The sequence below is a fragment of the Thunnus thynnus genome, chromosome 14 (assembly GCF_963924715.1).
Source record: "Thunnus thynnus chromosome 14, fThuThy2.1, whole genome shotgun sequence".
Lineage (NCBI taxonomy): Eukaryota > Metazoa > Chordata > Actinopteri > Scombriformes > Scombridae > Thunnus > Thunnus thynnus.
This window is the reverse complement of record NC_089530.1, coordinates 7,605,345-7,621,094: the sequence shown is the minus strand read 5'-3', so window position 1 is coordinate 7,621,094 and position 15,750 is coordinate 7,605,345. Positions and strand designations below refer to the sequence as shown.

Below are 15,750 nucleotides of genomic sequence, written 5' to 3'. Positions count from 1 at the left end.
CGGCTGTGATTCAACACCACAAAAAAATAGAACGATCTTAACTGGTGAAATGTTGTTTATAAGAAGAGAATTATTTAACCCCTTATTTTAATTAGCTGTATAACTATATTACTGTACTTGTACTACTTAAGATGACAAAAAAAATCCCATTTACTGACATTTTCATGATGTGTAAATTGGGTGCTGTTTATGATTATAATGTTTTTTTTGTGGTGGAATAAACTTTAAAACATACTTTTTGACTGACATTTCATATATATTGTATTTGCTTAATGTTTTATGTTTTCAAAGGTGTCAGGTCCAACCAGTGAATCTGTAATCACTGCTTCACAAGTTCGATCTCAGGGCCTTGGGCATGGCAAATTCCCTGCATGTGCGTTTATTTGATTGTTTAAGAGCGATTTCCGGAAACCAAGTTTTGGACGGCCAGGAGCTGCCTTGTAACAATTATGGGGTTAAATGGCAGTTGGCCACACAGGAGGGCATTTGCCTGCTGGCAGCCCCTTTCCTGCTCGGCAGGGTCAGAGGTCACAGACTTTTCAGGAAAAGTCCATTTCTCAAGCACCCTGAAACAGGTGGAGACCCGGACAGCCCTGTTTACTTAAACAGCACGGGGAAAATGGGAAAGATTAAACCAACGCATACGCTCGGTGAGAAGAACTACGCTGCAAACTTTTTTTTTTTGTTTTAGATTGTTTAAAAACCCTGTAGGTCATATATATGCAGCAGTATACCTGACACTGGTTCCTTTCAAGATTCATTAACATCATTTTTTCACAATCTAGTAATCTCAGAAACTGCTAACTTAATACACAGAAGCTGTTTCATCTGCGTTCATATTTTATAGCAACTCTGACTGAATGAGGGATTCATTTAAAAATGAAGACGTTATGAGGACACGAGTGTCAGTATCAGTGTAAAAAGGAGTGTGAAGTAATGTGTCCTAAAATATAAGAGTGAACCATGTTTTTACAACTGCATCTATAGATCTTCAATCAATGGGAAAGGGTTAATACACTGAATTAAAAGAAAAAAGGGGCAAAAGGCTGCTCGGTCCGAACTCGACCCCTCAGTGCTCTCACTATTTGGATTGGTTAAATCGCTGGGACCTGGAGCTGAACCCATCAGGAAGGGCTTAAGTGTTTAGGATTAGGGATCTAAAAGGCATTTGGAGGCCCTGAATCAAACCCGCAGGACCAGGGCGGAGGCAAACCTTGGTGTTTGGCCTGCGCCGTAATCAAACAGGGGGAGCTAGGACCTTAGCGAAACTTCAGGAAGGGCCCACAGCAAAGAAAAGGTCCCAGCAAGAGGGGGCGAGCGAGGCGGCGGGGCTTTTTCCCCGGCTGCAGAGTGACAACAGCTGGGGCGGTGTACGGTGGTGTGGCCCAAGGGCAAGGTCAGCCCGGCGGACCGGGGGGAACAGCAGGCGGATTGTTTTCACTGCACTAGTGAAAACAGCAACCGTGGAGACATTGAATGTCCCAGCTGCAGTTGTGGATTTCTAGTCCACAGTCTGACCCCATATTAACACTATGAAGGGAAGCTGGATCGCTAATGACCAGTGGCCTCTGGCCTCACCTGAGCTCCGCCCATACAGCAGCCATACCTCCGGACACACTGTGAGTGGATGTAAGGAGAGTCAACATTATTCATTTACCCTCTGAATGTATTCAGTTGCTATTTTTAACTTAGATGTAGATTATTTTTGTTGTAGAAATATTTTAATGCATGTCTGGGTGAATTTTTTTGTGGATATTTTGATAATTCCTCAAATCCTACATTTACATTAAACTAGGAACCACTAGTATCACTCCTAATACTACAAATTCAACTACTTCCACCACTAATAAAAATAATTTCATATTTTAAAAATCACAGTCAAAAATATGATTTAATTTAGACTAAATTTCTGGGAGTTGGTGTGTGGTTGCAGCACACAGAGAGTCAACCTGAATCTATCCATGAAAGCGTCAGGACTCACACATGTCCTCGGGCCTAATTGGTCTGGACAGTTAACATCAAAGAAAGCTGGGCTTTATATGTAATCTGTTCGCTCCTCTGCCACATTCTCATGCCGGCGCTTTTTTATATGTTCAAACGTTGTAATGAAGGTCATTCTCCATCAATTCACTTTGATCTAAAATGACAAAAATTTAGCATTTTAATGAAAAAAAAAATACTTCATCGCTTTCTTGCTGGGCCTGTTCGTCTCACTCAGTTTTCCTTCACTTTTCATTTTCTCTTTCTTCTGGTCTTTATGTTTCTCTCTCAGTGTGTGTGAAAACAACTCGCACAGCTTATATAAGGTAAATGAGACTATTTGGAAAAAAAGATCACAATAAAAATACGCTGTGAGCCTCATAATGCAGCCTCTGACATGCCCTAACACCTGCAACAGATATGTAATTAAACTGTGAGAAACTACCATAGTTTATAATGATTAACTACTTTTATGGATAGTACAGACTCAATTATCTGTAAAGTATAAAACATTTTTCATGGTTATAAAATTTACCTGTGTGGAAATTCCCTCATAGCAGACTAAAGATTATCATTTAGCCTGTTAAATTGTGGGGGAGGATTGTTGACTTTGTTTATTGTGATGCCAGTCTAAATCAGTGGGAAACGACAGTAATAGTCTCTTGGAATTCTCTTATAAATCACAAAGTTGCTCTGAGATGAAAGTTGCACATCACGGCATGCTCGGGCGCCGTCTGCCGCAGTTGTGTGTTTCTATCAGTCTGTTATAACGAGAAATCAACTGTCTGCAGATCAGCTGCTGAAATGCTGTAACAAGCCATGAGCGCTAATACTTGAGGATCAGTTGCACTGGATGAGGCGGCTTTATCCAGTTATTAGGGTAATGTAATGGAGTCTCCTAATCCAAACCCACCAAACCCTTCCACCGTAGGGGGCACAATAGTGAGGCAACACGTTATTCCGGCACAAAGCTGACTTCCCCACTAATATAGCAGGACACTGAGGCTCGCGGCCTGTTCAAACAAGTCCTTCACACTATCTCCCATAAAATGATTTTCTCCCTTCTTTCTCTCTCCCCCCTTTTTCCCTGCTAACTCTCTCCCTCCAACAAACGCTCTGCTGGCAAGGCATATTCTACGCTCCTTAATGCCAAATTAAACCCCAACTCTTTTATTTTAAATGAGAAAAGGCAAAAGAGAGTGCTGACAATCTTGATTAGGCCAAAGAGAAGGAGGGGAGAGAAGAGGAGCAAAAATTAAACGGTATTAAAAAATATAGAACATTACATTAATGCCGTCCGGCACAATTGGTGCTAATTGGCAGATAATCCAGGAGCTCTGGGCTGCGTAATGCCGGGCTGAGTATAGGAACAAGCAGGGCCTCTTGTCCTCTCCCACCACAGAGTCCTACAAGCCACGGGATGGGGTCAGAACGCGGTGGAGGGGGAGGGATTAGCGCTGGCATTGTTGGCTCTTTCCATTGGAACATGACCTTGACGAGAGTTTGGTTCACCCCCCCTCTTCTTCCCAATATTCCAGCAACATGAACTTTAATAGGAGCATAATGGGCGGTTTTAGAGTGCCAAGAGAAACACATGAAACACAGAGACACCCCAAATAAAATCTGACATTCCAACACCTTTGAATTTGAACCCACTTGGGAAAGACCTCTCGGAATAGAGTTCGCTCTGTATTTATGCAACCCCAGACTTCTCAAATTAGGATTATATGGATTTGAGCAGAGTGAAGTGGAATATATAATTTATGCACACACAAAATTAAGAAAAAAAAAACTACATTTTGTCAAAATGGAATGAAAACTGTTTATCCTGGAAGCTGCAAGTATTAGAACAACAATTATAATAACACTTTGTGCTAAGAAACAGCAGTTCCATCTATAACAATAAAGTTAAAGTGTGCCAAAACAAGAGTGGTGATCCAAAGTGCTGTGGGAAAGCCAGTAAATGTTATGTGTTTTGAAAATGGTTCCTGATAATCTTTATCCTAATCCCTTAATTGGGAGTCAATGTGGTCTCCAGTGAACATACAAAGCCGCTGGCTGGAAGGAACTAAGGACAGAAAGAAGCTCTTTAAAGGAGACCATCTACACCTGGGCACCGAACGTGCTTTTCACTTCTCTGAGGAGGCTTTCAAGCAAGTCCTTGGCTGTGAAAGTTCCCATGTTAAAAGCACTACCTATTAAGGTACATCCGAAAGAGATGTATTTCCGCGCAGTGTTTGAAGATTTCCCATTTGCATGAAAAAAGAGGCTCGGCAAAACTGTAACTTGTGAACTGATCAAAAGCCAGAGGCCGTTCTTGAGTTGAATGGCTTTCCCCCTTTGACACGAAAGAGGCTCTCTTGAGGCGCCTTCGCGGCGGTGGCCTTGGAGGTTAGGAAAATGTAGCCCCTCAGACCATACGGGACTATTCTCTGGAGTCTGGACAACACTTGAGTCTGCAGCAATAGAAAAGAGCCGGTTTGCCGCTGTGGATCAGAACTTCAACGGGCCTCACTAACATTCCATAAGAGGGCTTTTACTATTCGTATGAACAGCCTTTCATGTTGAGAGGAGTGTGTGTTTGCCTCTGCATGTGTGTGTGTCCTATGTGTTTACATTATGCATATCTATGCATGCTTACGGATGTGTTGTTTTTAACATGCTAATATTATTTTAAAATTATAGTAAACAGTAAAACTGATTTTTAATCATTTTTAATTTAGACAACACTAAACACATTGTTCCCCTAATTCAGAAACTAGAATTTTAAGATTGCTTTTGTTGGAAAAGTTATAGTTAAACATCTTGTTAAGAGATTTGAAACATAAGAAAGTATAGCCATGCGAGGGAAAATAAATGTCTTAATAGGGGTCTTGCAGGTCACACACACACACACATCTTCCGCTGAATGTATATTGGCGCAATCCTCCCTTGCAAACATCTTCAAAGTGGAAAATGGAGCGATAAGGAGCTGGGGCATTTGTTATTCTTTCCAGGTCTGTTGAATGTGTTTTGACTAGATGCTTTGCTTGGGAGAGAAGCTGTGGAGCTGCTGAGCTCTGCGACGGCAGGGAGAGGGCTTCACACCAGCCCGCCATGCAGCACAGTGTCCGCTGAGATTGATGGGTAAGTGAAGCTCAGTGACTGTCAGGCCAATCCAGCCACGATGCAGAGACCCTTCCCACTCCCCCCACATCCCTCTCCCGCTCTGTGACTCAGCTGGTTTCACTTAGAGAACATGGAGAGAGGGGGTCACAGGGTCATACCATGACCTCATCAAATTAGCCCCAACTGAGTGAGGTGTTTAGCACGAGTTAAAACAAGTAATCTGAAGGGCATTAAATGCAAATGCGACGACCATATGCCCACTTCAAACACGGACAGCTCCCATCCAGCCGTGCTCCCCCTCTTGCCCTCTCGCATACACACAGCGGAACCATTCACATGTATCACAGAGTGGGGGGCTGTTAAGATGACAATGGGTTTCTGTCATGCCGACCAGGTGCAAAACATTTCAACTGCTGGCCAAGTCCCGAGCTGTTTGATATCTGTTAACAGAACACTTGCAACAAAAAGTCTGCAACTGAATTACTCTTTGCCTTTGAGAATAGATATCTTTTACATATATGTATTATGTGCATCCATATCTCTTTTCATCCTGACCTTAAACTTGGAATATGGAAATAAAGGGGGGAGATGCTTAGAAAGGTTATCCAGCAGTTCAGGGAGGAGAGAAGAAAAAAGAAAGAATACGCCGGGGTAATACTTCTGCTGTGCTTCATAAACGCTATGCCATGTGCCCCTGTTAGTGGGAGCGAGGGCCTGGTCAGGCTGTGAAGATTATGGGCGAAGACTGATTTTGCCCCCTCGGGCGGTGGCCGGGCTGGGAACATGTGGCAGCTTATATGTGCTAATAAGCACCTGTGGAGAAGGGGGAGAGGGAGCAGAAAACCCCCGCCGGGCTCTACAGCCGTGCCACCTGCACAGACCTCCACTGTGCCTCTGACTCACTGAGAGCTGGGAAACCTGATGAATATAACTAGCACTCAGACACAGCGCTGGAAAACTTAGCAAACCATCTCCATTGACGACAAATTTAAGTATTAATCTGGAAATTATTGTTTTATTTGTGAGATATCTTTGGTGCTTGCCTGTGGGCGGTACAATGCTGTCTTTTCCTTTTATTTTTGACTCACTACAGGTGGTGTTCTTTTCTTTTAGCAGTCACTGTTCATGCTAACAAGTTCCTCTTTTTTATCACAAACATGCTGCTGCTTCAGGAAATGTAAAATGTGTCACTTCCTGTGCAGCGGAGCATTCTCCGGGAACGCAAATACAAAACCTTTAATAACTGCAATATGTATTGGCAGATTAGTAAAATTCTAATTGATTTTAAAGGAAGTGTCACTGATTGATTTGAAGCATTTTTGACTCAAAAACACCGTCTAACAACGTGTGCTGTGATATGACTGTCGCTTGTACCGTGCACCGACTGAATCTACAAAACTCTATATGACACAAAATAACACCTCTGAAATGTGTCATGAGTAGCACATTCAGGCCAACGGAGACTTGTATAAAAGTCCCACTTGTTCCAAGTCGATAGTGTGTGTGTGCTGCGCAGATTTTCAGTCTTCATCTCATTCAAAACGGCGCACAGCTGCTGACGAGGAATGTGATAGCAAAAAGAAGACATTGTGGGAGAGCGCTCTCCTGTCAGTCAAAAGAAGTCTTATTAAATTTGTTTAAGCTGTGAAAGCATTTTGAAGAAAAGAAACAATGTTCTTCATGTGTTCTCCATGACCACAAATTTTCCTCGACAAAGTTTCCAACCAGGCAAAATTTTCTTCAAATTAAGGTGGAAAGAGTATTAGATTTATTTTTTATGCAAAAAAAAAAAAAAAAAAAAGAGAGAACATCACCAACTGAACTCCCAAATCCACGTGAATATTTTCATTCTTTTTCCAGCCTTGAAAACAGATAAATAGATGTGTAGGAAGGCTTTGTGTAAGTTTCAGTTCATACCTACCAGTAAATACAAATGAGTTCTTCACATGCTCAGTCTCATGTCAGTGATATATCTGAGAAGCACATGTTTATATGTGTGGGAAACAGGCAAATACCTAAACGTCGACTTAAAGAATAAGACGTCGGAGTCTCCAGTTTATGAATCTTGCTTGCTTGTTCTCCCATCTGAGCGCTCTGTAAACCACATTAAAACCTGTCACTATTTAGAAAATATGCAACTCTGTAATCTCCAGAAATCTGCTTTGAGCCATGAGTGATGTACTTATGTATTTTTCAATGGCCAAATGTAGAGCACTAATCAGCCTCCAGTGATTTATGGGATTTCATATTTTTCACATCTGGATTCCATATATAAAGGAATACTTAAGACACCACTTTACTAGACTCTGCATACTTTATTGACAATTGGACTGTATCACCACAAACATTCTCCTCTTTACGATTCAGGAGGTAGATGCCAGAAGTGAGGAGGGCTGTTTAGTGAGCGTGTATGTGGAGATAGCGTGTCCGGGCGCTACTGAGGAGGCAACAGAAAGGAATAACTTTACTGTAATTTAGCGCAAACACATTGTGAATGACTTTCAGCTCTTCAGGCAATTTCAGGCGCTCCATAGAGGCAGATGAAAAATATTTATATTCAATATTAGAGGGACATTTTGACTTATCTTGAAACTATAACCTCCTTACTCAGAGCGACACTTCAAATAAACGTTGCAGATTCTTGCTATTCTCAAAGTTAGTTGAAACATTATTAATAAAATTTCCAATTTGAATTTTAATTGAAGAGTTGATGCAACAGAGCGCTTGAGAGTGAACTTAGTATTAATTTCTTCTCCAGTTAGGGATGTTTGAGAAAATTAGCCTGTGTCAGCAAAAGAGTTATCAACCACATTATAAGATTCTGTGCGTATGAGCTGATGTTTCTCAGCACTTAAACTTCCACAGTTCAAGTAAGAAACATTACAAGTACACACACACGTCATTAATTGAACGAATTCACATAATCTGCAAATTACATAGTTTAATTCTCAGTTTGGTCTTAATTATTAACACAAGTTCTTCCATGTGATTTTTTAAAAGAAGCGTAAACTTTACAATTTATCTAATAATTTATGGTCACTCCAACCCATTTCTTTTCTCGTACTATTGCTGACTTTGTCAAACTTAAATTATTCTTGCTGCTTGATGTAAAACTGCCGAGAAGCTTCTGCATTCTGCACCTGAGAGATACTGATGCAATTAACAGCATGAACGAGTTTTACCTTTTAATAGACACAATGAGAAAACATTAATTTGGCATAAGTGTTACACTGCTTCTATAAACACTGGAGACACAGCACCCATCAAACTGGTTTGCACTCATTAAACTTTACAAAGTGCAAGAAACTTTTTTTCAAGATAGGTATTTTTAGGGAAATTAATAGGAATAAATGATACATTTATAATAAATAAATATCAATATACGCAAAGGAACGTGCTGTCGTCAACTGAAACATTATGTGTATTGTTGAAGATGGTGTGGTAGTTTCTAAGAAGAAAATTATATTTTCATCATTATATTTTCATATTAAACTGACTTAACACATTTTCCAACAGTGTCAAACCTCAGGTGAGAACATGTCAAGTTTTTCTCTCTCAAAGTATTAATTAATTCTACATTAATTGAGAAGTTTACATTCTAAGCAACCACTAATAAGAGCCCTTTGCTTCCAGAATATTCCCTCCTGAGCCACCACTTAATAACATTACAGTCTTTCATTAACTAGTTTATATGATGCAAATATATTTCTGTGAGAACCACTGAGTTTGTGGACTGTATTTGCAGTTGGCTTTAAATGAAAATAAGCCCCAAACATCTCAAATCCCTTCCCTGAGACTCTGTGGGCTTTTGCCCCTTCAAGGAGCAGAAGTCTTTGATAGTGACTACATGTTTTAGACTAGTGCCCCCCCCTCCCTAAACTTCTAATAAATAGCTTCAAACGTAAGGGATCCTGATCAGCGCTTTGAGCAAAGGAAGCATTGCAAGAGCATGAGATCAACCCCTGGATTATTCTGCCATTCTCTGAAAGGCAGCCCTCTCCAGCTCTTGGCCCGGGTATAATACCCATTGGTTGCCACAAGGAACACTATTCGGATTAAGTGGTGCCCCTTTCACATATGCAACAAGTGACAAAGGAGGAGATTGGGCAACTAACCTGCTGTTTAGATAAATAAAGGTACTCTATCAGCTCTAATAATTGCTAACCCCCTCTCCTCTTGCCCCATTGTCTCCTGACAAGTGCTGCTTGGCCTCCTTCTAATTGCTGACAGATTTGATTTTTCAGCGACAGCAGGCGCTCTGTTTGTGGCCTTTACATCAAGTAATTACTCTCTCCCTCTCTCCCCACTGCCACCTATTTTGTCCTCTGCTTCTCCTAAATCCTCCTCTTCCTTCTCCTCTTTCTAAAACCAAATTTCCCGCTCCCTAAAACCTCTTTAACAGTGCCTTTCTATGTGAATAAATTTTAATTACATTTGAACACGTTTTCAATAACTGATGCTAATTATCCAGCACTACACATGCTAGTCCTGGACCAAATCTTGATAAACAAAAGTATTGAGGAAACATATAGACACACACACAATAAAGTAAACACCTCATGTAAAAGAACTTTAAGTACTGTGAAGTAGCTTAATCACATTTATAAATACTGCTTTAAATGTGTGGATTGGATTAATGTTATCTAAAGGTATTTATTAATAGTGAAAATGTCTTTGAAATGCGACTTTGTTGAAACCCACAAAGACACCAAATTATCTATGACCAAAACTGTGGGTACATTGCTTACAAATAAAAAAAATATTTATTATACCAAGGGAAACAGTCTAAAATGCATTGATGCCAAAAAAGAGTGTTAACAAATGCTGCTGCACCACTGCAGCGGTTTTTAAAAAAAATATATAAACATGCACATCTGCTTTACCAAGAATTATTCTACATTATAAACTTAATTGATGATTGTTATCTAATAGAAGCGCCTAATATTGTGCATTTCTTGAAAGTTGTAACGTATATTCACATATTTGCATTTAAATTTAATTAAAAAAAACCTTAAATTACCAAGAAAAACATTAACATAGTTTGAAAATTTTACTATGAACACAAGTCAGAACAAAATATTGTTCTGCACAGGATTAGTTGTTGTTTTACACACTCGTTTCTTAACAAGTGCCTTGCCTCTCCTCTCCTCTGGCCTGCAGGCTGCATGTAACAAGCGCTACTACCCCATGGGAGAGCTAGAGGGCTCACTCCAAAAGCAGCAGAGCCCAGGAGAGGCTTCACAATCACCCTCGCAACATTGAAAAGCTAATTATCCCAGGAACAAAAGTGCACTTTATTTTCACTTAACACAATTAGTCATAAACTGCGTTTCTGAGTTCTAAATCTACACAGGCTCCCTTTCTCTGCCAATTATTCATAGTTTCATGTTCATATCACATTCAGAGTTTCAAAGCAAACATATTTTCAGTGCTGGTGTCTGTGTTAATCATCCCACCCACACGTTTCATGGATTAGTCATTCACATTGCATGAAATATGAACCAGAGTGCCGCTCTGCCAACTATATACGTACGTATTATCCAGAATATTTCTATTGGGGAGTTTGAAAGGGTTAGGTAGACACTATATATACACTGAGAGAGAGAGAGAGAGAGGGAGAGAGAGAGAGAGAGAGAGAGAGACAGAGAGAGAGAATCAATGATTTCTAATCCACTCAACAAGCGGCTGAGATAATTATGCATTTCATAAATGATTAGCAAAATACAGGAATATTTAATCCCTTTTTGCATTGATGTTCTTTAAACAGCTCTTAGGTACACCAGGGCACATGATGAGCATCAAATTGGCCTTTCTGCTGGAAAATAGCATATTTGTGGCAAAAGACGTGTTTGAATGTGACTTTTTTTTTTTTTTTGCAGGCATTAGAATTAGGTTTTTAACATATTCATAATTGAAAATGGATAACTATTTACGAGCAGATGGGAAGGCTTAAAGTGCACAACGTTGTTATCAGAATCAATTCAAATTTATGGGATTAACTGTCAGGTGTGCCGTCACCATATGTGGATAGAGCTTGTTTCTGACATTATTAATGGTCCCACTGGAGCCGAGCTGAAACATATACTTGTGCTGCATGTTCATCCATAAAACTTAATATATTGATTACCTATTTTAACAAGTAGTTTTTGATCATAAATTCTGTGTTTGCATCATGTTTGGATGATCTGCAGTATCTATGTATGTGTGTCCGTGTAACAGCGATGAAAGACATCATTGTCCTTCCTTTCCAACTCTTACTAAAGGTAGCTGTGGTTGCGTAGAAGCAGTGAGGAAGCTTTTCTGAATCACACACCTCCACTGACTTAAAAAAATGAACAGAAATACTAAGAAACTCTCTCAAGGAAGAGATGTTCTAAAAGGAGTAATTTAATATCAAGAAATCACAGTATAGTACCGACTGTGTACATCACAAAAGGTCATGAGCCTCAAATTGCCAATCAGAGATGTCAGCTCTGCTTAATGTCATCTGGGTAACCTTTTGTGGTTGATATAACACAAAAATTAGACAATACTTCAGCATTTCTCCATCATAGGCCTTGACCTTTATTGTCACATTGACAATGTAAAAATTATTTCCCAATTATCAGTATGCCATCGCCTCACAGGGCTAATATCAATTAAAATACACTTTTCTTCTAACTGCTAAAATGTATTTAAACACTAAACATACTATAAACAAACAAACGGTGGTGAACATGCTAAAGTTCCCGTAATCACGACATCTAGAGGACACCCATAGTTCACCCATATGAAGATCAGAATCAGAATCAGCTTTACTGGCCAAGTATGTTTACGCATACAAGGAATTTGACTCCGGTTTCTAGTGGCTCTCAATGCACTTACACACAACAAGATGTAGTGTGTGGAGATTAGAAAGTGTCAGTGACATGTGCTGGAGAAGAAGAGCAAGAGGGATGTTGACAGACCGGCAGTGTGTCTGACCTGAGTGAGAAACGACTCCAGGGAGCAATGACCAGATACCTTCAGCAGACACTGAGACATCCATGGTGACTCCACGCACCGTCCCTAAAACACAAAAACTTAAATTACACTCATGAATATTTTGTGTCTTGTGGGTTAACATTTTGAATCAACTCTTGATCCTGTGGGAATTGCGAGGGGATTTATACTCTTGATCATCAAAGCTACTGAGGTACTGATACTGGTACATGGCAGATCATGGCAGGTATCATCTGACCTGACAAGTCATCCACAGTGTAATCTTTGAAATGTGTCATTCCAGGGTGAAGGGGTTCACACTTCCATGGCCTTTAGCAGAGTGAATACAAAGGTCATCTGTTTGGGCATTTATTACCCAAAGATGGGGGGACATTATCTTTTCATTCATGACCTTCCTGATATTATGCTGCAGAGGAAACATTTAGGGTTATATTGAAGCTTTTTGGTATGAATTGCTGAATTTATTACAGTGTAATGATGCACTCTTTATCTCCATGTCACTGCATACACACAAATACAGACCTTGTACAATGTGTAAGATTTGCCATAATTTTAGTTTAAAGCACTCAAAAATGAATTAAAAATATCAACAGAATGTGAAAATATAACAGTTTTGACATTATGTCAAAGACGTCTATGTATTGTGTTGCAGAGATATCTACTAAAGTTAGCATGCTAAGCAGCTAGCCCTGGCCCTGTCCGGCTCGAACTGTCTCGTAATACCAATTTGTGTCTGAGAGGTGATAGTGAGTCACTGTAGCGTCCAGTCTGCCCTCCATCCAACCTGGAAGGCAGAAGAAGTAGCGCTGCCCTGAGTAGCAGTGGTGGAGACGAGCCAGGCTGAAAGCAGCTGTACTTTTCGCTGTAGGACTGTAAATACATCACCTCATTAAGTTTTAATATTTTTTCAGGCAAGAAAGTAACCATTTAGATTCCTAATATGTGGTCAGTTCATCCAAATAACGCCTGTTTGGAAAGTTGCACCGATGTTGTCGGAGCATCAGCTGGTGATCTCAGCTGCACTGGGATGCACCAGCTATGAGTAAGCTGGCATGAGCCATTTGCTACCGTAGCACATCATAGTAAGCTGGATTGATTTTGAAATATCATCAATAAATTAGGTCTCAAATGGATTACTGTGTTGTAAAATGGCAGCAATTAATGAAAAAATGATGCTATGTGGCAGAAAAAGTGCTGTTTTAGTGAGTTCTGTTACATTACATGATTTACACCTACCCAGGGGGCATGTGTGTAACTATTTAGTTGTTACTTAGAGTTATGTTGTAACTCATCTCTGTGGTACAATCGCTTTCTGATCTATACAGCTGTCTGGTAATTTACTGCTGGCTCTAATGTCTCCGTAACACACACATAGATTCACTGCTTTACGCTATATTCAGTGAGGGATAATGGTGGTGAGGTGATGGTGTTTGGAGGCACCTTTAAAAGAGGTTTTGGGAGAAAATATGAATGGTAGAATTCCCATGTCTGTGGTAGATTATTCATTCAGGTTCACCATGTACTTGGTACATGGTGAACCTTCACCATGAAACATGTGTTTAGTGATAAAGGGCCAATTTAAGAAGATTGAACTTTTGGTAATAAAAGGTTACAATATGACTCACTTAATAAAAAAGGATATAGTCAGGGTTGTTATAGAGCACGTTTGGCTGAGGAAACACATTTACCTGCTTTACAGTGACTTATAGCAACACAGTCATCACAAACCCCATTTAATTACAAAATAGCCCCTGCACTTTAAAAAAACATACTTATTATTGTATCAGATTTAGTGTACATTTTACACATTTTATGGACAATTAAGGCGCACAGCTGCTGTATTAATACATGTGTCTTAATTTTCACTGTCTGTCTGTATGTTATCCAAATCTATAACGCAAACTTAGGCTTGGTGGATTTACATTGCAGCTTTTAACGCAGACATGCATCGACACTTTCAGTCCGGTTTGTTTGTTTGTTTGTTAGCAGGATATTTCAAAAACTGATTTTTGATAGAAAATTGGGACAATGGGCAAGGTAACAAACAATTAGATTTTGGTTTAGATCTGGATCCAACAGTGACAAACACAGCTATTTTAAAACACTCTACCTATTGGTCAATAACTCATAACCTCAGAAATAAAATACATTTCGCCCCACGTTTCTTGTTTCAAGATCCATCTATTTTATACACACTTCCTACAAATTACATCCAATATTCAAATAAATAATTCAAACATACTTGAATTAGCACAAAAATAATTATTCACTTGCTTTTTGAAATGTAATATTCCTGGACAGGATTTATTATTATTATTATTATTATTATTATTATTATTAATGATAATAATCATATATATATATATATATACATATATATACACATATATATGTATTTAAAATTTTCAACCTTTTAGAGTATTTTTACTCAGATCCACAAACACATTACACATCTCATTTGTTATTAAAATAACAAATTTAGAAGATTGAGCAGTTGGTTTGCAGGTATGCAGTCTCTAAATATTAATTTAATCATATTTGATTTCCTGCTCATATGGTAAATGCTGTGGATACTTTTCAAATTTAGACATATTAATCAATACTTATTTATTGTATATACCCCTGGTTGTTGCCCAGCACTTGAACAGTGTCTCTACAGGAATCATTAGTTTCATCTTTATCTATACAACGAGTCTGACTTGCTACATTGTGATAAATGTGTATCTGTGTGTAGAAGAAAATGTTAATTTGATACTTAATATAGGCAAATTGCTATAAAACTGTGCAGACTGAGTGGTTGTGTGGGATGTTTATCCTTGTAGAAACTGGTAATAAGCTGATTCCATTCTGCTTCTAGCTTTGAAGACTGGTAAACGTAATGATACATCCCACTCATGTTTTCGGTGGGGCTAAGGTAAAACACTACTTTATATTTGTGTGTGTGTGTGTTTTAATGCACAGTCTCTCCAAACGCAGTATATGTATTACATGATAAATGTCTCAGTTAACATATAAGCACATATATCCTATTGGCTATGCAAATGCTGGCGCACCGTACTTTCCACTTTCTTAGAAAAATGTTAATCTGGAGAGACTCATTAAGTGCATGTTTTACATTCATTACTTTAAATCATTTCACTGTAAAATGCAGTGGGATGATTACTTTTTATGTTGACTATGGAAAATTCTGTCTTCAGCAGCATGGTTTGAAAAATAGCTCATATATTATATTTGCAAATGATAAAGTAGCAACATGCTTTCTACAGTATTTTTCATCTTGTAATATCCAACAGTAAAACTGGACTGAAGAAATCATTTGCTACAAAACCACCAATTTCTTCCGGACATTAACAAGCCCTCTACATGGATTATACAAAGATATAAGGAGTTTGAAATGGCCTAACCTCTTTTCTGCCGTTCCCAATTCATTCAGAGCTGACAGTTTTCCTTTTCTGTGCGAACATGCTCTTGTCATTAGCATGCCTCTGAACTCTGCCTCACAATGTCTCTTCTGAACAGTTCTGATGAATTATTTCATCCTGTATGGGGCTGACTTCAGGGCATACACATGTGGGTGCTTCCTCTGGCCTGGGTAGAGTCTTTTCATAAGGGTGCAGGGTGGACACCTGCTCGCCTGACCCGCTAAACATGACCTCAGAGTGTGCTGCTGACATTAAACTG

General features: G+C 39.3%; 1 long non-coding RNA gene across 1 annotated transcript in view; it reads right to left on the bottom strand.

The window, feature by feature from the left end:
- Positions 1-15,750, bottom strand: part of LOC137196727 (uncharacterized) — a 66,798-nt gene that overhangs the window by 45,952 nt on the left and 5,096 nt on the right. Inside the window, exon 3 of the long non-coding RNA XR_010931307.1 lies at positions 12,052-12,135. This is a non-coding gene — a long non-coding RNA (uncharacterized lncRNA). The remainder of the gene's footprint in view (positions 1-12,051; positions 12,136-15,750) is intronic.